Here is a 20,498-nt window from a genome sequence, read left to right on the forward strand (position 1 = left end):
GGACTCCAGGATCACGCCCTGGGCCAAAGGCAGGCATCAAACCGCTAAGTCACCCAGGGATCTCCTGATATTTGACTCTTGATACAGTTTTGTCGCTGAGCTTGTTGAGTTATTATGGTTGGTGATGCACACTTCTTTATGCAATCGGTTGGTTGGTGTCACTCCTCCTCACCAATGGGACTGGGGCGCGTCGTTTTACTGTTCAAGTTTCTCCCCTGTGTCTGTCCCAGTGCTCGTCACAGAACCTTGCACGTAGCAGGTCTTCCCAAGCACTTGCCAGGTGACAGATGGAAGGAAAGGGGTGCTCAGGGTTGGGGCACCAATTGCCTGCACCTACCTGGCTTGTGCTCCGCTCACGTGTTCCGCTCACGCACAGCAGCCACTTACTGGAACGAGCTGATGGAGGTGACACAGACTTCTTCAGCTTCTTGACAAACACTCAGGCCATGGGCCATGAGGGCAAAAGTAGGGGTAGGGTTGAGGTAGGAGGGGGGTCCCCACTGAGGCTAATTTTCACCTTACTTGAGGCCATGCCACTTGTGCGCAGGGTTTAGAGTCAAATCGTTTGTATCCAGGTGCTCTCAGTATATACATAGAAACAATGCACTGATGCATGTTTCTGTAATTTATTTCTACTAACTAGACATAGAGGATTTGCATCTGCTGGAAAAAATATGAATTATCTGTTTTCTTAAATTATAGATGGTGTATTTATAACAAGCACATGTAAATCGTGAGTGCACACCATAAATATATAATTTTGTCTGCTACATCGAGGGCTGTGTGCTGTGTGCCGAGCTCTGTGCCAGGCACTTTATGTTCCTTATTTCATTTCATCTCCATAGTTACCCATGAAGCAGGTACGATGCAGTGGGTTTTTTTTTTTTTTTTTTTGATGCAGTGGTTTTTAACTTGCTCTTTTTTTAAACAGAGCCCTTAAAATGCAAAAAAAAAAAAAAAAAGATTTCTTTATTTGAGAGAGTGTGTGTGTGTGTGTGTGTGTGTGTGTGTGCAAGACAGAGGGAGCATGAGAAGGAGGGCAAGAAGGGGGAGGGTCAGAGAGGAGAGGGAGAAGCAGACTCCTCGCTGAGCAGGGAGCCTGATGTGGGGCTTGATCCCTGGACCCTGAGATCATGACCTGAGCCAAAGGCAGATGCTTCACCGACTGAGCCACCCAAGTCTCTAAACAGAACCTTTAAAAAAAAAAAAATTAAGCAGTGCGTGAAAACTCCAATACACAGAACAGATGGAGGTTTGCTCCACAGTTGCCGCAGACCTGGTGACCTTCTCAGCCTTCCTACCGGCCTGAGCACACCCGCTCCATGTGCAGGAGGCAGGCACAAAGGTAGTGGCCATTCAGGCTAGAAGCTCCCCACTTACCAGCTGCATGATTTGGAGTCAGTGGCTTAGATCTCAGAGTCCCAGCTTCCTTACCTCTAATATCTCCAGAAAGTTCCTTGTAAGAATTAAATGAGATAATATATTAAAAAACAAACAAACAAACAAACCCAACCCCAACTCATTGCCTGGCACAGAGTAGGTGCTAATCTTGGGTTGGGGGTCTCTAGAAGTAGACCCTGGCATAGTTCACATGGAAGTGGTGTCTTTGGAAGTGTTTGCACCAAATCACTGGTGTGGTTGTAAGGAGGAAGGTTTGGGGAGAGGAAGAGGTCAAGCAAGGCTATGAGCTTATAAGGCAAAATCCCAAAGAGGGTGACCTTTGCTCAACCCTGCTGGGGAGTTGTGGGGACAGGGCAAGTCAGAACTTCAGAGTTGTCCTATCCAGGGGCCAAGCGAGCTGGGGCTATTGAAATTCCTGCGTCAATCAACTGGAGGCTGCTCTTAGGCCTTCCCCCCTTCCCTGCACCCAGGGCAAAGTGGGCTCCTGCTGCTTCAGGGCGGCCCTTTAATGAAGTGATGGACTGACAAAGGGGCTGTTGGGAGCAAAAATGCCTAGAGGCCAGACTCTTTGAAATGGCAAAGCTTCCCCAGGGGTGTAGGCAGGGAACCCTCGGGTGAGCAGTGGTGGTTGCAGACTCCTAATCTGTGGTGGTCAGTAAGAGACCCTGGTGCAGGTCAGAAGAGGGTTTTATTCATCACCTGTTCCTTGGCTGGACCAAGTCAAAGGGCACAGTCCAATCAGCCCGTGCAGCCCTTGGGCCTTCCCCTTAGTGCCTGGAATTTCTCTTCTTCTTTTTTTTTTTTCTTTTCTTTCTTTTCTTTTTTAGGATTTTATTTATTTATTCATGAAAGACACAGAGAGAGAGGTAGAAACATAGGCAGAGGGAGAGGCAGCACTCGATCCCAGGAACCCGGGATCATGACCTGAGCCGAAGGCAGATGGTCAACCAGTGAGCCCCCCAGGTGCCCTGGTGTCTGGAATTTCTTTCCCAGACAAGCTCCCCCTGCGCAGAGATGGAAAGCCTTGTGTTCCTGCAGAACCGAGCTCCTCAGGGTACTGGAGACACACCTGTGCCTTCAGCTCCAGCTTAGAACCAGGAGGGGGCACATTTTTAAAGCAGGTGCACCCAGAAGACAGCGCTGGAACCACCCTGGAGAGCCATGCCCCCAGAGACAAGGCCTCCCCGAGGACTACTCCACGCTGGGTCCTTATGTAACTCCCAGCTCCATGTGACAACTTGCCCTTCTTGTTCCCATACGTGGAGACCTTGAGGCTCAGAGAGGTTTTGTAACTTACCCGAGGTCTCAGAGCCTCTCAGAGCCAGAACAGGAGTTCCAGGGCTGATCCTTTGGATTTCGCTTCACCGTTCTGCCCTTCAATTAACCTAAGAGATCCGGGAGCCCGGAGGGAGACTTTAACACTGCTAATTGGAAAGAGGCAGCAGCGCTATTGCCCAACCTGGAAAATGCACTCTGGGATCTCCAGGTGCTGCCCCCAGACCTTGTCCAGCTGCCACTCCTGGAAGCAAATGAAACTTCAGGGAGGGACAGTCTCTTTTGTCCACTGAATTAACTTATGTCAACGTATTTCCCACTAAATTCCAAGCTGTGGTATAGAAACTCTAATTAACACTCAGAAGCAAGGACATGTCCAATGGGAATGTTCCAAGAACATGTGCAGATAAGCTTGTCCTCCAAACCCATCCCTAATACTAATGAGCCCCTCACATTCTCCAAGGGGCTCGTCTGCTAATTTGGACCCCGGTGACGAGCTCTGTCTCTGCCTAGGCTCAGCGATCAAGGACACGCATCTTTTCATCTCCATCATTAGTGTCACGCCAATGGCCAAAGGGGACCTCACAACTGTCAGTGGCTCCCTGTGTACCAGGTGCAAGTCCTTCACAAAGTGACTCTGATAGCTCCCTCCTGCTCAACTCCGATGTGATGGGATTAGTTCTGGGGGCCGCCAGCCCCCCTCCCCACCCCCGTGGATGGCACTGCCACAGTCTAGGTAGTGCCCGTGACCTCAGATGGAAATGCACATTCTGGAGGCTGGTGCACAGCGACGGGGACTCACTTCACAGGCATGTGGGGTTGGCAGTTGGGAAGCCAAAGATCTCCTTCCAGCCATACGTCAGTTTTCGCTGTGGGATTTGTTGCTGGTTCTCTGTACCTCAGTTTCCATAGTTGTAAAATGGGGACTTAATCCTCACAATGACCTTATCTCATGGATGAACTAAATGAGTTAAGGCCTATAAAATGCTTAGGAGAGGGCCTGACACATGTAAGTGTGAAAAAAATAAAGATAATGTCACCGTTGTTGTTGACATTTCCCCACCTTTGCCTGTGATTCCATCTCCCCCTGAGCCTCCTGCAGGGACTGTGCCCCCTACACCTACACACCCGGGCGTATGAAGAGTCTCAGCTCTCGGGCCATGGTGGTCACCTCAGTTGTCTCCGGTGTCATCTGTTGCCTATTTTATAATGCACTCTTGCCCTCTGGCCACTGCGATATCTTTAAAAAATAAATCTAATAATGTCACTCCTATTACTTAGAGTTTCATCCCAGGTCCTCACCTGCTGGTTAGACCTACCTCCGACTACCTCTCCCCCCTCATTTGTAACTGTATTTCCTTTGGTTCATGATTATGCAGTAATCCGTACCCCTTGCCGATCCTAGACACACACAAGCATGCCCCTGTCTCAGGATCTTTGCATTTGTCTCCCCCTCCTCCTAGAACCTTCTTCACTCAGTTTGTTCAGCTCTAGTTGAAAGTTTACTTCATGAGAGAGACCTAATGACCTGTGACCACAGGAGGGGGCAGGGTGACGAGGAGATTCAAAACTATGGCTTAAGGGAGCAGCGAAAGAGCCGGGACAATTTAACCCAGGGAACAGGCAACTGGGGGTGGTGAGAGGGACAAAAATGGAATCGTTCAGCTTCTTGGTGGCTGTCATGTGGATTTTTCCACAGATTGGGTTTGGATGAAGGATGAAGGATGAAGGACTGAAAACCACAGGGAGACACACCTTTCAGCATCACCTCAGGAAGAACAGTCTTCTGCCTCAGTTTATAAATTGATGTCATAACCTGAGGACAGGGAGAAATAGGGAAAGGGGTAGGCCACTCCAGATGGGTAGGTGGTAGGTTTAATAAAACAAATGAGGCTCATGTTGGACAGCTACTAGATGAAGAGGTCTCCCCACCCACCTCCCAGAGTCGTCTTAAAAGTTTATAGAGAGACCTTAACAGGCTTCAGCCACGTGTACCATCCAGATGGTGTCCACAACACCTTATGTCTTACGGCCGTGTCCTTGGAACAGAGCCCACTGTGGGAACAGAGGGCAGAGTGGACATTCCAATGACAGGGCAGGGGGAGGAGCCTCTGATTGCCCAGGGCCAGTGTGCAGGTCAGCCTTCTCAAGGACTTCCCGACACCCCTTCAGAACTGTCCAGAGCTGGGTGAGCAATCTCAGGAGCTTTGCAGACGGAGACTAAAGGGCCCCTAAGCAAGAGAATCCAGTCATTTCAACTGGAGAGGGGTGGTAGTGTTGACTTCAGAAAAATTCTAAATGGGAGCTTCTAATTTTCCTGTCCTTGTTCCTGGCTGTTATGTCTCTAGAAGCCCCGGGTGAGAACATAAGTGACTTTGGAGGGGAGCAGGTTCATTAGCCCACGATCAGACATCTCATCTTTGCATGCTACTGAGACCAGGGGAGTGTGAATGCAGACTCCTTTGTTGTCTAAAACCCTCGGTCCTTCTACACTCATTAAACTGAAGTAGAAAAATTTGGCTTCAGGGTTTTGGGAACATTTCATGACACAGAAAAAATTCTGATGTAGGGTGTCATGTTGACCAGTCCTCCTCTGCCATGAGCTCCCTGGTGTTTTGCGCAGAGGTTTATCCTGGCAGTTGGCACAAGAAATTGTGTGGATGTGCTTGGCTTCTCCAAGAAATGAGTTTCTTATGTATAGAGTTCAGGTCTTATTTATTTCTGTATCTCTAGCTGAGTTTAGTATGCACGGGGTGGGGGTAGGGAGAAGCTGGGGTAAAAGGTACCACCCAGCCCAGGTCAACAGGACATGGACTCTCATGGACTCAAATCACTATTGCCAAAATAGGTTCTTAACCAATCCTTTCTTATCTTCCACTGGACCTTGAATCCTTCCAAATGCAGAATTCAGAGTAGTGGGACAGGTTTTTCTTCATTTCTCTTACAAATTCTGCAGATGCATGTCTTTGTGTGAGCTTTTTGTATCCTTGCTTTGGTGTCCTGTTCAAGATATCCAGTATCTTCCTGAAACAGCATTCAAACTAAAGCAAGAAGAAACTCATTGTGACAGCCTCATGAGTATAGGGTATGGCATGTGCTAGGTGCTGGATACGGAACAGGGCTGGAAAGGGAAATGATGCAAGAGTTATGCTCTGAAGTTGTACCTAGTAGTCTGGTGGGTCAGAAAGAGAGAGGGAAAAGGAGAGGTTTGGTCAGCCAACATTAACTGGGTGTCTGCAAGATGTCAGGCATGATGCTAGGTTTTCTGCATGCTCAGGTGATGAAAACTGTGTCAGGGACACAGTCCCTGACATAAGGGATAACATCTTGGGGACCAGGAGTGTGGTGGAGAGTAGGCAAGCTGAGGTCAGAGAGGTAATGTGGGAGTGGGGAGCAGATCATTTATGCTCCCATAAATGATTGTTAGGACTTTGGGGTACCTGGTGGTTTAGTGGTTGGGTGTTTGCCTTTGGCTCAAGTCATGATCCCAGGGTCCTGGGATTGGGTCTGGCGTCAGGCTCCCCACAGGGATCCTGCTTCTCCCTTTGCCTATGTCTCTGTCTCTCTGTATGTCTCTGTCATGAATAAATAAATTTAAAAAAAATTTTTAAAAAAGGACTTTGGCTTTAACTTTGATAGAGAGCTATTGGAGGTTTAAAGGTATAACATGATCTGATTTGTATTTCAAAAACATCAGTGGCAGCTGTCCTGAGGGGGCACAGGACAGAAGCAGTGACATCAGTCTGTTGGCTACTGAAATAATGCTGTGGAGCAGTAGGCAAGCAATAGAGATGTTGGGAAGTGGTTAGCTTCGGGAGAGATTTGCAGGTAAAGACAACGTTTGGTGATGGATTCAATGTGGAGGATGACTTCAGGACTTTGGGCTGAGATCCCAAAATAACTCAAATTACTATTAACTGAGATGGGGACAAGTATGAGAGGAGAAAGTTTGGAAAGGGTCTGGGAATTAGGAACTGGTTGATAAGTACAGTTTGAGATGCCTAGAAGACCTTCCAGTGGAGATGTATGAGTTCAGGATAGAAGTCAGAGTTCTGTACAGTAAAACATGGGGAGTCATCAAGGCATAGGTGGTATTTAAGCCATGAGTCTTGGGATGCTGACCTAGCAAGTGCATGTTGAAAGGGAAGAGATCTGAGGAGTAGACTCGGAGTCACCCTGTTGTTGGTTGTTGGTTGTTGGTCAGCATGGGGACAGATGAGCAAAGGAGAAGCAGAGGTCAATGGGACCATAGCAACCCAAAGTGGTGCTGTGGTCCGGATATTTGTGTCCCCCACTCAAGCTTACGTGTTGAAATCCTAACCTCAATGTAATGGCAATAGGAGATAGTCCTTTGGGAGGTGTTTAGGTCATAAAAGTGGAGATCTCATGAATGGGATTCATGTTCTAACAAAATGAACTCCAGAGATCCCTAGCTCCCTCCACCATGAGAGGACACTGTGAGAAGGCACTGGCAGCTGTGAATCAGGACGAGGGCCCTGTACCCAATGTGACCATGTTGACACCTTGCTCTTGGACTTCCCAGCTTCTAGAACTGTGAGACATAAATGTCTGTTGTTTAAAAGCTATCCTGTCTGTGGTATTTTGTTATAACAGCCCAGATTGACTAAGACCAGTGATTCCTAGAAGCCAACTGAAGAGAGAGTGTCACCAAGGAAGCAATGATTAACATCCAATGAGGTTGTTAGATTGAAATAAAACAAGACTGCGGAGCAGCAGTTGGGTACAGCAATGTGCAGGCCACTGATGCCATGACAATGGTTCTTTGGTGAATTGGTGGAGAGGAAATTCTGACAGATTGGAGGTAAGTAGAGAATGGGAAAGAGGTGAATATAGATAATTATTTGCAAGTGAGGGGAGGGAAATGTGTGGTTAAGGGAGAATATTTGAAAGATAAAATACAATAGGGCATAGTTGCCTGCTAGTTAAATGCTTCCATAGAAAGGGAAAATTTGATAATGCAAGAAAGATAAGAATGGTGGTGAGCATGAATGAGATGGGGCAGGAAGAATGGCCTTGGATAAGGAAATAGACCATCTCAGTAGTAATAGGACAGAAGTACAGGAGGAGGTGGGTAGGTAGATACGGAGATGATATGATGTGACGTTTCTCTTCTAATTGCTTCATTTTCTCAGCAAAGTAGCACTACGAGGGTAAGAGTGGAGAGGATGTTTGGAAGTTTGAGGAATTGACATGATCTAGGAAACTGGGAGATGAATTGATGTGGGGATTTCTACGCAGTCATAAAGACTCACCTGAGAATCACCTTTGGGTTTTCCTCCAGTGAAAGACAGCTGTCTGGGTTAAGGGGGAGAGTGGAAGTGACGAGGATTAAACCAGGACTGGAGTTATTCCAGGTAAGTTACAGTGACAGGAAAAAAAGGTTGAGGAGATAGGGATTAATGAAAGAGAGAACTACAATGATGTTTTGTGAAGTGTCAGTTCGGTTGGAGGGAAGTAGGAGCATGAAAGGGGTGAGGGGCAATAAAGTATTGGTAGAATCAGTGGGTTGTAGGTTGTGTTGGGGCCAAAGAACTGTTGGAGTTAGTGTACTATAGAGAATGAACTGGAAATAAAAAGTGGCGCATGAGAGTGGGATGCTGATGGGCCGTAGTCATGGGTGATGACAATATCTAGGAGTATGTTGCTGAGATGGGAGAGGAAGTCTCATTCAGAGGCGTGACCACTGCCCAGGGAGAGGTGATAGTGGCTTGGATTGAAATGGTGAAGAAAAGATGGGGAGACGCATATGGTAATGCACAGGCCAATGTGATCATGATGGTCCATGTTGCATAGGGGTTACCAGACCGTGACTCTGGAGTAGATCACCTGGGGTGATCCACACTTGACTCCATTATTTACCAGCTCAGAAATCTTAGGTAAAGTATTTCCAAATGCGGTATAGGTTAGTATAGCACCTACATTCTGCCCTTGATACAAGGATTACACGAATTTATACCAGTAAAGCACATGGCATTTCGTAAAATGTCAATAACTGTTAATATTATATAACTCCTTGGACCCCAGCAGAGATTGTACACAGAGGTACTTGCTCTAAGAGCCTCTGGAGGATTTTAAGTAAGAAAATAGCATGATAGATTTAGGTTTTATAAAGGTCATTCCTTTCACTACGGGGAGAAGGCTTTATTTTGAATTTTTAATAACATTAAGGAAAGGCTCAAGATTTTGATATTTATGAAGTGGGGCAAGCATTGTAAAGTATATAGAAACAAAGACCTATAGGAAGGTGAAGATGCTCTTCGCCGTGGTACTGAGGAGCCTTCAGGATTTACCCCTCTTCCTGGAAGCTGAGGCTCTAACTCCTGCAGGTTCTCAGCTTTAGGCATAGAATTTCTGGAGCTAAACCTCACATCTTGCCTTAGAGGATGCCTTTCCTCAGAGATGTGTCCCCCACTCCTATCTCAACCCTTTCTTTGGCCAGACCCCTATTCATCCTTTAAAAGTCACAACTCACCTGTGAAGATTTCTCTGGTGTCCAAAGCCTGAGTGATTGCCAACTGCCCCTCTTTGTTAGGACCTCTGACCTGGTCATATGACCCTAATATCTATAGAAGAATATCCCATAAGATTTAAGATTTGTTTCTTTCAGTGATAAAGTTGACCTTTAAAAACTCACTGGCTATTCTACTCTTTAGACTTGGAGGAGTCAAGTCGCCATCTTTGTTCAGGGGCCAAGCCATTACTTTGGTTTCTTTGGGTGTATCTGCTTGATGGTTTTTTGGAGATCATGGGAGGAAAGAGCATGGGGATCTTCTGGGAGAATGACTTTGTTCAGTCCCTGGAGGATGGAGGACAGTCAATGGTACAATGACAGGACCCCTCCCTCTAGAAACCTCTATCATTTTCCTCACAGAGGCCTGAGGTTCTGTTTCACAGATGGATGTCTTGATGTTTTCCTCTCATGAGTAAAGTTGGAAATAGTTCATCGTGATTGCTGGCTCTTGCTCTCAATATCTGTGGACATCTTTTCTCAAAAAGGAAAAAAAGCGCATCACATTATTTCAACAAAGGGAACATGCAGCGTTGATGAAGATTTTGAGACTTTCAGTAAAATCTTGTGTCAACTTGCTGCCTGTGTCTCCTAGAGAGGAAGAAGGGTGCCACGTGCTGCCTCCTCAGTGTTTGCAGTGATTGGGATTGGGCTTCCCTAGGTCCGTGCTCCAAAACCACTTGCAAGCAGATGCCCACTTGTAGGCAAAACTCTTGGGGTCTTTCCTCCTTAAAGAGAGGTGTTGGGACACGTCGGGGGCTCCGTGGTTGAGCATCTGCCTTAAGCTCGGGTTGTGACCCCAGGGTCCTGGGATCTAGTCCCACATGCAACACCTCTCAGGGAGCCTTCTTCTCCCTCTGCCTGTGTCTCTGCCTCTCTCTCTCTCTCTCTGTGTCTCATGAATAAATGAACAAAATCTTTTAAAAATATTTTTTAAAAAACCCAGAGACCTTGATGGCTTTAGATTTATTAGAACTTTTGAAACCAAAGGACCTTCCTTAAGCAGAGGACTGAACCAGTAAGGACATGGAGCGCTGTTCTGTGAGAGGATAAAAGGCTTCTGGGGGACAAGCTTCAGGGGGTCCCTGAGGCACTTCCTCCTTCATTCTTTCTTTTTTCCCCATTCTCATAAATAATTTGATTCATAGTAAAAGACACACAACATCAAGGTTGCCATCCTCACTATTCTTAAGTGCACAGCTCAGTGGCTTTATGCGCATTCACATGGCTGGGCAGCTATCCCTGGTGGCCACCTCCAGGACTCTTGTCATCTTGCAGAACCAAAACTCTGTCCGGATGCACTGTGCATCCCCCCCATCCCCTGCCCCTGGCCGCCACCATCCTAGTTTCTTTCTGAATCTGACCACTCATGAAGTGGAATCATAGAGTCCTTTCGGGCCTGGCTTATTTCAGCTGGCCGAATGTCCTCAGGGTCATTGCCTTACCATGTGTCAGAGCTCCTCTCCTCTTTGGGGCTGAATAATGCTCCACCATACGTGAGCCCCACATTCTGTCCTCCTGTGCAGTCGTCCATGGACACTTGAATTGCTTCCACCTTTTGGTGACTATGCAGCTCCTGCTGCTGCTGTAAATATGGGTGTTCTTCACTCTTATTTTAAAAGAAGAAAAAAGAGGCTTTGCTTCTAGAGAGGGACACTGACTTTGGCAAGTGTCTGAACTGTCTCCAGAGAATGACTCCCCGTGCAGGGATGGGTGGCTCTGAATGGCCTGCGGGTGACTCTGGGAGCTTGCTGCCTCAGGGAGCCTGTGTGTGTTTGGGGTGAGGAGTTCTGGAGAGCAGGACCCCCCCAAAGAGCTATAATAATACTGTGATTTTCCCATAACAAAGCATGACATCCTGAAGAAAGGGAACTTCTCCCCCTGCATGTGGAGGAGCTGCTGCCCCTGCCCCCCACCAGGGCATCAGTGGGCATCCTGGGGCATCACACTCTGTGCCAAGGGGCAGAGAAGGGTGCCCGCGGTGGCTTGAGCAGGATCCAGATTGAAGAGGGTGGGTGAGCCAGACAACACCACACAAGTGTTGGTGTCCTGGCTCCAGGGCAGCTTACTCCTTGTCTGGCCATCAGAGACCTTACCTGTAGAACAGGGATGAGGATGGCAGGAGCCAGCTCACCGGTGGTTGCCAGGATGACTGTGACCACCTATCCAAAGCTTGGATGTCACCTCACAAAAGATTTACCGTCATTATTATTAGGATTATTTCTTGCTTTTTTTTGAGAGACTATAGAAACCACACCTGACTGTGTCCATTCGACAGATCAATCACTGCAGGTTATTAGACATATTCTAGGAGGTGAGAGAGCAGAAAAGTGTGTTGGTTTTTCATGAAAAACTTAGAATTATGGGATGGCTACATAAACCCTAAGCAGAGGACTGAACCAGTAGGGACATGGAACGCTGTTCTATGCAGTAAACCTACTGCAAGGCCATGAAGGGGGTACATTTTCTACTCATAAGCTCATATCTCCTCCTTGGCAATGGCCCCTTGAAGCCAGGAGCTGGGTCTCATTCACCCTGCACCCTTCCTGCCCAGTATAGATCTGCCGCAGAATGGATCCCAGCCACGCCAAAGGGCGTCTGGGCCTGGGCCCTCCCCTAAATGCTGATCCTAAATGATTTTGACCTTGCTATAAAGCAGCAAGCCCTGCAGTAACCAGCAGGGATTTTTCCTGAGAGAAGCTTCTCAGATGCAGGCACTCTGAGGGCTGAACAAATACACATCCGTTGAAGGCTGGAGATTTGGGGCCACAGGGAGAATTTGGTAAAGTTGCTGGGGATTTTGAAGCTTTCTGGGGATCAAGTCATCCAATGGGGATTCTTGGCGACCAGCGTATCTGGAGCGGGGCCTAGATCGCGAACATCCTATCAGGAAGGAGCTTTGCAAACACCTGTCCCATTCATTCCGAGCTCAGGGATTTCTGTGTCTCCACATAGAGAATCAGGGCTGCTTTCCAGCCAGGTTGCTCCTGACACCTGTGTGTTTCCCCAGCAGTGAGGATGGGCAGTTTTTCTTCTGGCAAGCCAGGGGGGGTGGGTGCCCTGTGTGGAAAGTCAGATTTTCCTGAGGCCTGGCTCACTATCGGGCACCATGTGCCCCCTCTGCCCACCATGCATGGCATGCTGGGAAGCACACAGGCCTTAAGGTTTCCGATCCCAGCTTTGCTATCATCACAAGTCAATTAACCTCTCTAAACCTCATCTGAAAGGAATGGACTGCAGTGGACCAAGGACCCAGGCAGCGCCATTCCCATCTTTTTCTCACTACCCAGGACTGCAAGACGGGCCCCACCACACCAGCAGCTCTTTTATCCTCTTCCTTGACTCGACCTGCTCCTGAGGCTTGCACACTCTTCCATCTCCCCTTAGAGAAATCTTCCTGAGACTCGAAGTCCCAACCCCTTTGTGAAGCCTTCATACCTGCCCAGCTTGAGCAGAATCATGGCTCCCTTCTTTGTGGCCCTAGGTTCCTTTGCGAATCCCACAGGAGGGCATTTTTCCTGGAGTGCCCAGCACCTGGCATTGTCTGTGTTGCTAGCATTTCTAGAGTTGAGGCATTTTTGACTACAATCCAGCCCAGTGGTATGACAGGGTTCTCTAGCTCATTAGATTTTTGCACACCCATGTAGGTGCACAAATGCAATTTAACATTTAATTTAATTCGACATTTCCATTATTACCAAAACAGATCTTATAAATGTCAAACACTCACCATTCCTGCTGATGAGAGGCCATCCCTATCATCTGTAGGAATTGCAGACACTGAGCCTGTGACATCATGGACCTTTGTTGGTGGCTTAGCAGAACACACCATCATTATGTGCCCCTCGTCAAAGCAAATTTCCTGTCTGTTTTGTTCCCTGATATCACAGAAATGTGATTTATAACAAAAGAGGCTCTTTTCAGAATTTGGATGCAACCCCAGAATTGAGGACAAAGGATAAGCCTGACCCCTCACATTCAAAAGAGAAGTGTGAGTCCATCCGTGGAGGGAAGAAGGACCCGTCCAGCGACCTAGCGATTTATGGGGGAGGGTCAGTGGGTAAGAGAGCTGGGCTCCAGGAAACCATGTGTAGAGACAAGGGAGGCATGTGTTAAGGACAGGAGGGAGGCAGCTGACCATCCAGACAGATGCTTGGGAAGCTCAGTGGCTTGCAGAGTACAAAAACTCACAAGTTCCATTTTCTTACTTCTGGTTTCCAAGTCAGCCCTGATGGATGGCACTGGTGTGGGATGGATGTTTAACTATTATCTGAGACCATAATTATTCCTGAAAGTGACCTTAGAGCTAATGGCTCTACCTGAGATGGAATTCAGGGGTGGGGAAAGGAGGGATGATAGACTATGTCTGAGGCAGGCTATATGGTAATTGTACCCTACCAAATTTAGCAGTTCAATAAGCAGATTAATTACCCCAAAAAGTGACCATCTGAGACCATGCCCCCAGAGTGGTTCTCTCTATACTTCCAACCTTAGACTCCGGGTTACTCAATCTTCCAGCGTATTTCTATATGGCGTGCATCATTTTGCAAAGTATGCAAAGTTTTTGGCTCTATCCTAAACTATGACTACAGTACCCACTGTTGCTACCGGCCGCCTTAGGCTCCGAGGATGCCCAGATGAAATGGATTGTCCCAGTGAGCTCAGGCCAGCATGGGAGAAATATGACCCAACAGTGGCAGAAGCACCTGGGCAACAGAGTGTTTTGAGACAAGTCCTGAACCAAACCTAGAACGGGCAGGAAAAGTATTTTTCTAAGCTCATTCCCTTTCAACAAGTAGGAATTGTCAGGGAAGAGAACAGAGTGCATGCGCTGACCTGGAGGCAGGGAAGTCGTAGAGTTTTGGGGGGAAGGGGAACTGCGCCATATGGCTGGGACCAGAAGTGCAAGGGGAAGAAATGAGAAGGTATAGGATGGTGGGTTGTCCCTAGATGCCATGTCTTCCCTTAGGGTTTGCTCCAATTGCCTTCTCGTGGAGGTCGGTTAGTCCCACCTACTCTAGACAGAACTAGGGAGGTGCTTGGCATGTGAGATGGCTTTGCTGAAGAATGTGCTAGCAGCCCCGTGGAGACCAGCTGGTGTGGGCTGGGAAGAAGAGCAAGGATGCTAACCTAGAGCTTGGGAAAGTAGACGGGCTGCAGCTGCGTTCATCCCAAGGGAGACAGGACTGACTTGTGGCATGGGATGGATAGGGTCCACAAGCAGGCACTACTGATCCCATTCAGAGGACAAGAGGGGTTTTTCAGAGTATAGGAAATGTATTCATGGGCTCAAAATTAAGTAAAATCATTTAATTCTTACTCCTGTGGCCTTTGAACAGGAGCAGGTGAGGAAGTGGTCCAAAGAAGCAGAAGAGCATAGAACTGGAAGGAAAACTAAATATAATTTCATCCGCATGAGCAGGAGCTGATTCGTCAGTGAACCCACACATTTAACTGAGAACCTTCCTTGTGTTTAAGAATAAAGTAGAGGAGACTTGTGCATGTGAAACTGGACCCCGTCTTTGGTTATTTCCATTGGTGACTCAACCTTTCCAATTCTCTATGATTTGACCATTATTTTCCTGTTATCGGATTTCTATCCTAATAAAGAATGGCAATATGGCCTGTGCAGTCCTAGTGTGAATGTGTTACCTGCACACATGGGTCATCTCTCTCCCCGATGGTCTTCAAATTATCCTGAATTGTAGAATCTCAATGATACTCCCTTGACCCCACAAATAAGGTTTTTTTTTTTTTTCCCTTCTTCTTCTAGAAAGTTGTGCATTCAGAAATGAGCTTCGGTAGCAGCGAGCCGGGTGTCAAGAGGGGAAAATCCACTGTTCATTTTGCTAGTCATTACTTTTTAATCTCAGTATACTTGCACCTCTAATTGGCATCATAAAATGTCTCTTGAGAGAGAGAAGCCCAAAACACTTAATAGCTATAATGGTCCTGGATAAAAATAATGAGCTGAAAAAAAAAAAAAAAAGCCCTGAGTTTAAAAAATATGTTTTTCCTTAAATGGTAAAATCCATTAGAAATAAATGGAAAGGAGCTCACATTCAATGCACACTTTTTCTGGGCCAGATGAATTGCATGGTTCACTCTCAAAATAATTGTCAAAGCAGGATTCTAAAGTAGATAATATTTGTAAAAGGGCCAAATCGAAGCTTGAGACATTTTAGTGGCATGCCCAGGGTTAAGCTGCTGTAATGCAGACCTGTGTGTCTCCATGGCAAATGCTCTTTCCATGACCTGGATTGATTCCAGGCAGGGCCGTGGTGACATGGCAGGTTTCTAGTTTGCGGGTTTAGCTGCAGTGGAAAAATTTAGGATGAATGCAAGGAAGAACTTCCTGATTATTAAATTGTGGGATGGATACAAAAACCATAGGTGGCTTTTCTTATGATTTTGGTTATGTCTGTAGGGGTTTTTGCTAGAGCCAGTTCCTTATACCATGGTTTGTGCCCTTACACTGTGGTAACAGGGGAACCATATTATACTAGTTACTAATTATGGGTTAGGCATCGTCATATTAGATATTTTCCGAGATGACTCTGCTCTTACAGACTCTATGAAGTAGGTGTTATAATTTCCATTTACATAATAAGGAGCTTGAATCTCAGAGACACCAGCAGACTTGCTCAAGATCAGCTCATTTGAATACCCACTGTCTGCCCTAAGCATTTGTATCCTTTGTAGTCAGGAGGGTCTGACTATGCACTTTTCTCCCACTATGACAGAAAGACGAATGGAATGAGCTCACCAGTTGTCCCTCAGATCTTTGCTTTCTAAGACCAAGATGGCATCAGTTCAATGACAGTTTCCAAATACTAAGACAATGTCAGGAGATGCGACGTTGACCTATTTACCAAAGCAGACCTGGGTAAGATGCTGGTGTTGGGAGTGAGGGTTCAAGGAAGGACCTTCTGATTTGTTTGCATCCAAGGATGACACCTACAGCTTTCTCATGGGACGTGTACTCTTCAGTAGGTCAGAAGGGTGTCCATTACCTTGGTGCTGGCCCAAGGTGGGTGTACACTAGAAGCCTCTCTTCCCACCTCCTGGACTCACCTATTGGGTCCTAGTTAATCATTTCTCTTTTCCCTAGTCCTCTGCCACCAGGATCTCTCCACTGGAATTCGTCCTCTATTCTGCTGCCAGGCTAATCTCTCTCTCTATATATATATAAAAGAATAAGAAATATATGCATATTTCTTATTTAATAAATGCATCCTCCTTCTGGAAAAGCTGGAAGATACAAAAAAATTATCTCAGAGGAAAACCAAAATTAGATTTTAGTCTACCTCCTTCTAATTTTCATGATGTGAACATTTTCTATGATATCTGGAATTAAATATCAGTTGTTACTAGGGCTGCTGGTGTCCAATGAGATAAACACCAGAGGACAGAGCCAACATTGTTCCTCCCACGTCCCCTACCCAGAGGGAATTGGGACCTGAGACATTAAAGTTAAGTGTCTTCCCACATGTCCTGCCTGAGAGTCCCTAAATCAGGTGGAAAAAGACTATTATTTGTTCAAACTATTTTCTTGAATTCATCCATGCAAGAAAATTGTATTTCCCTCTGATAGAAGATTTAGCAATCTATTTGTTTTGGCCAATAAAAATGTAAGTAGAAGTGGTGTGCACCAACTCTATGGAATGGTGTAAGATGTTTTCTTATCCCTCTTTTGCCTCTCTTATCAGTGGGGTTTGTCCTGAATAGGGGCTTCATTCCTTAGTTCCGGAATGAAGATGTGTGGAGCACAGGTGTACTCCATTTGCAGCTTGATGTGAACATAACTCGTGAGCAAGAAATAAATCTTTGCTGTTGTACTCCACCAAAATTTGGGGAGAGTGATTGTTCCCTTAGCCCAAGCCTACGCTGATGGCTGCTCTTCTGTTGTGTCATGCAAGATGGACACACATGCTCTGGGCAGCGCATGTGGCTCAAGGAGACATGGTAGTTGCGAGGATGCAATGGTTGGGCGTGTTCTTGTTAAAGTGGAAATCAGGGGACAACCAAGAAGATGAGATACATTATTGACAATGTGAGCTATCATTTATCTAGGGCTTGTTGTGGGCCAGGAACCCTGCTGAAAGAGATTTCAGGCATGAAGTCATCAGATCTCCCCTCAAGTTCTAGAAGGCAGATGTCCATTCTTTGCCACATTTTTGATGAGGACCCTGAGGGTAAGGAAGTTAGTAACTTCCACACTCACTAGTCCAGACAGAGTAGAGGTGTGATTCAGACACAGGCTTCTCAAACCGACTCTGCCCATGCCAACTCATAGGGTGGACTCCTGACCAGGTTACCCCCGTGGCTGCCCATTCAAAGGTGGCTCCCAACTGAGACTGAGTGGGGAAGGACGTGATGGTGGCGAGGTTTGTTATAGCACATGGCTCCACTGGTAGACCAGAAAGCACTGACCTTCCTTCTTTCATTCTAAGGGAAATCCCTCTAAGAAATGTACGGTGGGTTTGTGACAGCTGCATAAATGCAGATCTGAAGTTCTAGGTGAGGCTGGAACATGCAGAAATTTGAATTATATATAATCATATCCTCGAGATTTTTTTCTGAATTTAAAAGGAAAGCAACTCCTATTAATTCTAATTAGCTGGAGTGCAGCTGGAAGGAATCCAACTGGATCTAGCGTAGGCAAGAGAGACAATTACTGAGATGATCCTGGGGTAGTTCCCAGAACCAGGAGACGGGAACACGGTGGGGCTTCACGAATGTTGGACGCCAGAGCCTGAAACACAGCAGGAATCTTTCTAGCCTGCTCCTGGCTCTGTTTCTCTTTGGGAAACAGTTCTTTCTTCTCTCTTTCAACCTCCTCCAGCTGCCGTCAGTTCTCAAGCTCCCATACCTTCTGTTTCAGCCACCTGGAGAGAGACGGCTTAGTTTCATTTCCAAAACGCTGGGGAAGGACTTTGATTTGGTGCATTTTACCCAAGTGTCCACATCGATCAACTGTAGCCTGGACTGTGGTCATGCTACACTGACAAAGGAGCTTTTGTGCTACTGGATCGATTACATGGGAGGTTCCAGAGGAAGGTCTCAGGGGCAGAGGAGGCAACCCCAGAAAGTCATGGTACACATGCGAGCTAGAGGAAATGTGGACAAAACACAAAATTGTAATGAACTTGGAGAATATAAAGGATCCTGCCTCTCAGAGGCAACCAGCTGAACTATCCTAAGTATAGTTCTCTATTATATTTTTTCAAATTTTTTTCAAATACGTGTTCTACTACCTGGCTGAAACCGGTCACATAGACTAAGTGGGAGCAAAGTTAAGAGAGACAGATTCTAGGTCTTAGGTGGAAGATGATACAAAGAGATGTTTAAGGTCAAATAATACTCAGCTTCGATGAGTTCATGGGTTTTTCCAATTAAAAACCCAAGCCCAAAGCAAAACACAGAAATTCAGAACATTGTGTATGAATTTAAAAGTTGTGATGCATATACTTACACCAAAGAATCTCTTTAACACGCTAAACTTAACATACCACCCCCTTGGTCAACATTTTGTGACCTCTGGAATAAAACCCAAACCCTGACACAGCACACACGGTCTTCTAACAGCTGGCCTCTGCCCTTTTGCCCTGCTTCCATCTGAAACTTTGAGGTGGATTCTTCACTGGTTCATTTATTTACTTACTCATTCATCACACATTTACTAAGACACACACTGGGGGTACAGAAATGAGCAACACACCTTCTTTTTGCTCCGGGAGCTTACAGCCTAGCAGCACAGGAGAATGAGTAATCCAGAAAGATCTACAGGACGGTAAAAGCCATGATAAAGAGAAACCCCAAATGCCTGCGGTACAACCTTTACAACCTTGTGGACTTTTTTTTTTTTTAAGATTTTATTTATTTATTCATGATAGAGAGAGAGAAAGAGAGAGAGAGACAGAGACAAGACAGAGACACAGGCAGAGGGAGAAGCAGGCTCCATGCAGGGAGCCTGATATGGGACTCGATCCCAGGACTTCCAGGATCACACCCTGAGCCGAAGGCAGACGCTTAACTGTTCAGCCACCGAGGCATTGCCTTGTGGGCTTTTATAGGGCAAAAGTGGGGAAAGCCAGGTTGCAACTCAATTTGGGTCACAGAACCAAGAGCTGCTAAACTCCAGCCTCTTCCTATTCCATTTTTTTTTTCTAGGAAATCAGCACCTGAGACGTTATACCACCTCCACTGGGGCTCTTGGCTCCTTTTTGCTGCCCGTTACTTTAGACTCCTCTGGCTCCAGAAGAGAAAGTGCCATAGAAGGAGTAGAGCCTCTGTCTCATGGCCCCTTCCGCCCTCCCAACCCCCGCACCTGTTCCAGCTCACGCTGGCCATGGCATGGCACCCACTCCCCATTTCTTCCGACCCCTCTGCTCCGTGTTCCTCGCCCACTAAATATCACTAGGTTTAACGAGACAGACCTGTCTGCAAATGCTTCTGGGCCATTATGTGATTGTCAAACTGACATTTCACTTTTCCAGCTGTTGAGCTACCTTCTGCGTGTGTAATTGCAAAAAGGATCTTTTTTTTTTTTCCTTTTGGGTCCACTGCTTATTTAATAATGGAGCCACAATAGGAAAATGGGTCTAGTCAGTGAAATTAATTCTGGAGAGCGCTTAATACCTCTGTCGAGAGGTGTCTGCACCCAGGCCGCCCTGACTGTGGCAGATAGAAGAGACTCCTGATCCTCAGAAGGACAGGGGGCTGGGCAATCAGGTCGGGAGTCGGGCGGGTCCCTGGAATCTGGCATCGGGTGTGTGTGTGTGTGTGTGTGTGCACACGTGTGCATGCCTGTCTGGATGTGTGCTCCTCTGTGTATCCGTGTGCGTGTGCAGATATGTTTACATAGATACTCGTGGGACTGAGGATGTGCGTGCGTGGAGGTAGTTGTGCATCACAGATGTTTTAGGCTGAGAAGAATTCATTCATCCATATGTTTATTCATCAACAGCAAAGCATATCGGATTCTGATGCTGTGCCAGGTTCTGAGCTAGGCCTGGGGATTTCAAAACAAGTAAGGTAGAGATTTCTACGCTCAAGCGATACACAGAGTCAAGAGCAAGGTTTCTCAACCTTGTCACCATTGGCATTTTGTTGGAGGGTGGGGGTGTTTTGAACATGTATCAGATGTTTAGTAGCCTTCTTGGCCTCACCCAGTAGGTGCTCGTATCAACCCCCAACTCCCAGCTGAGACCATGAAAAATGTCCCCTGGCCAATGTCAAATGTCAGCTAGGAGGCACAATCACCCCCGGCTGAGAAGCCCTGTTCTAAAAA

The 20,498-nt window shown here is 46.6% G+C and overlaps 1 long non-coding RNA gene across 3 annotated transcripts in view; it reads left to right on the forward strand.

The window, feature by feature from the left end:
- The window catches only part of LOC112662041 (uncharacterized), a 61,633-nt gene extending 41,877 nt beyond the window's left edge, over positions 1 to 19,756 (forward strand). For 2 of the 3 annotated variants that reach the window (XR_007401589.1, XR_007401593.1), the window contains 3 exons: positions 7,291 to 7,498; positions 7,979 to 8,051; positions 19,379 to 19,756. This is a non-coding gene — a long non-coding RNA (uncharacterized LOC112662041). Of the gene's footprint in view, positions 1 to 7,290; positions 7,499 to 7,978; positions 8,052 to 14,544; positions 14,785 to 19,378 lie in introns of those variants that run through there. The other variant, XR_007401591.1, reaches the window with a different exon arrangement.
- Positions 19,757 to 20,498: the final 742 nt, after the last annotated feature.

The sequence above is a fragment of the Canis lupus genome, chromosome 13 (assembly GCF_003254725.2).
Source record: "Canis lupus dingo isolate Sandy chromosome 13, ASM325472v2, whole genome shotgun sequence".
In the NCBI taxonomy this organism is placed as follows: Eukaryota; Metazoa; Chordata; class Mammalia; order Carnivora; family Canidae; genus Canis; species Canis lupus.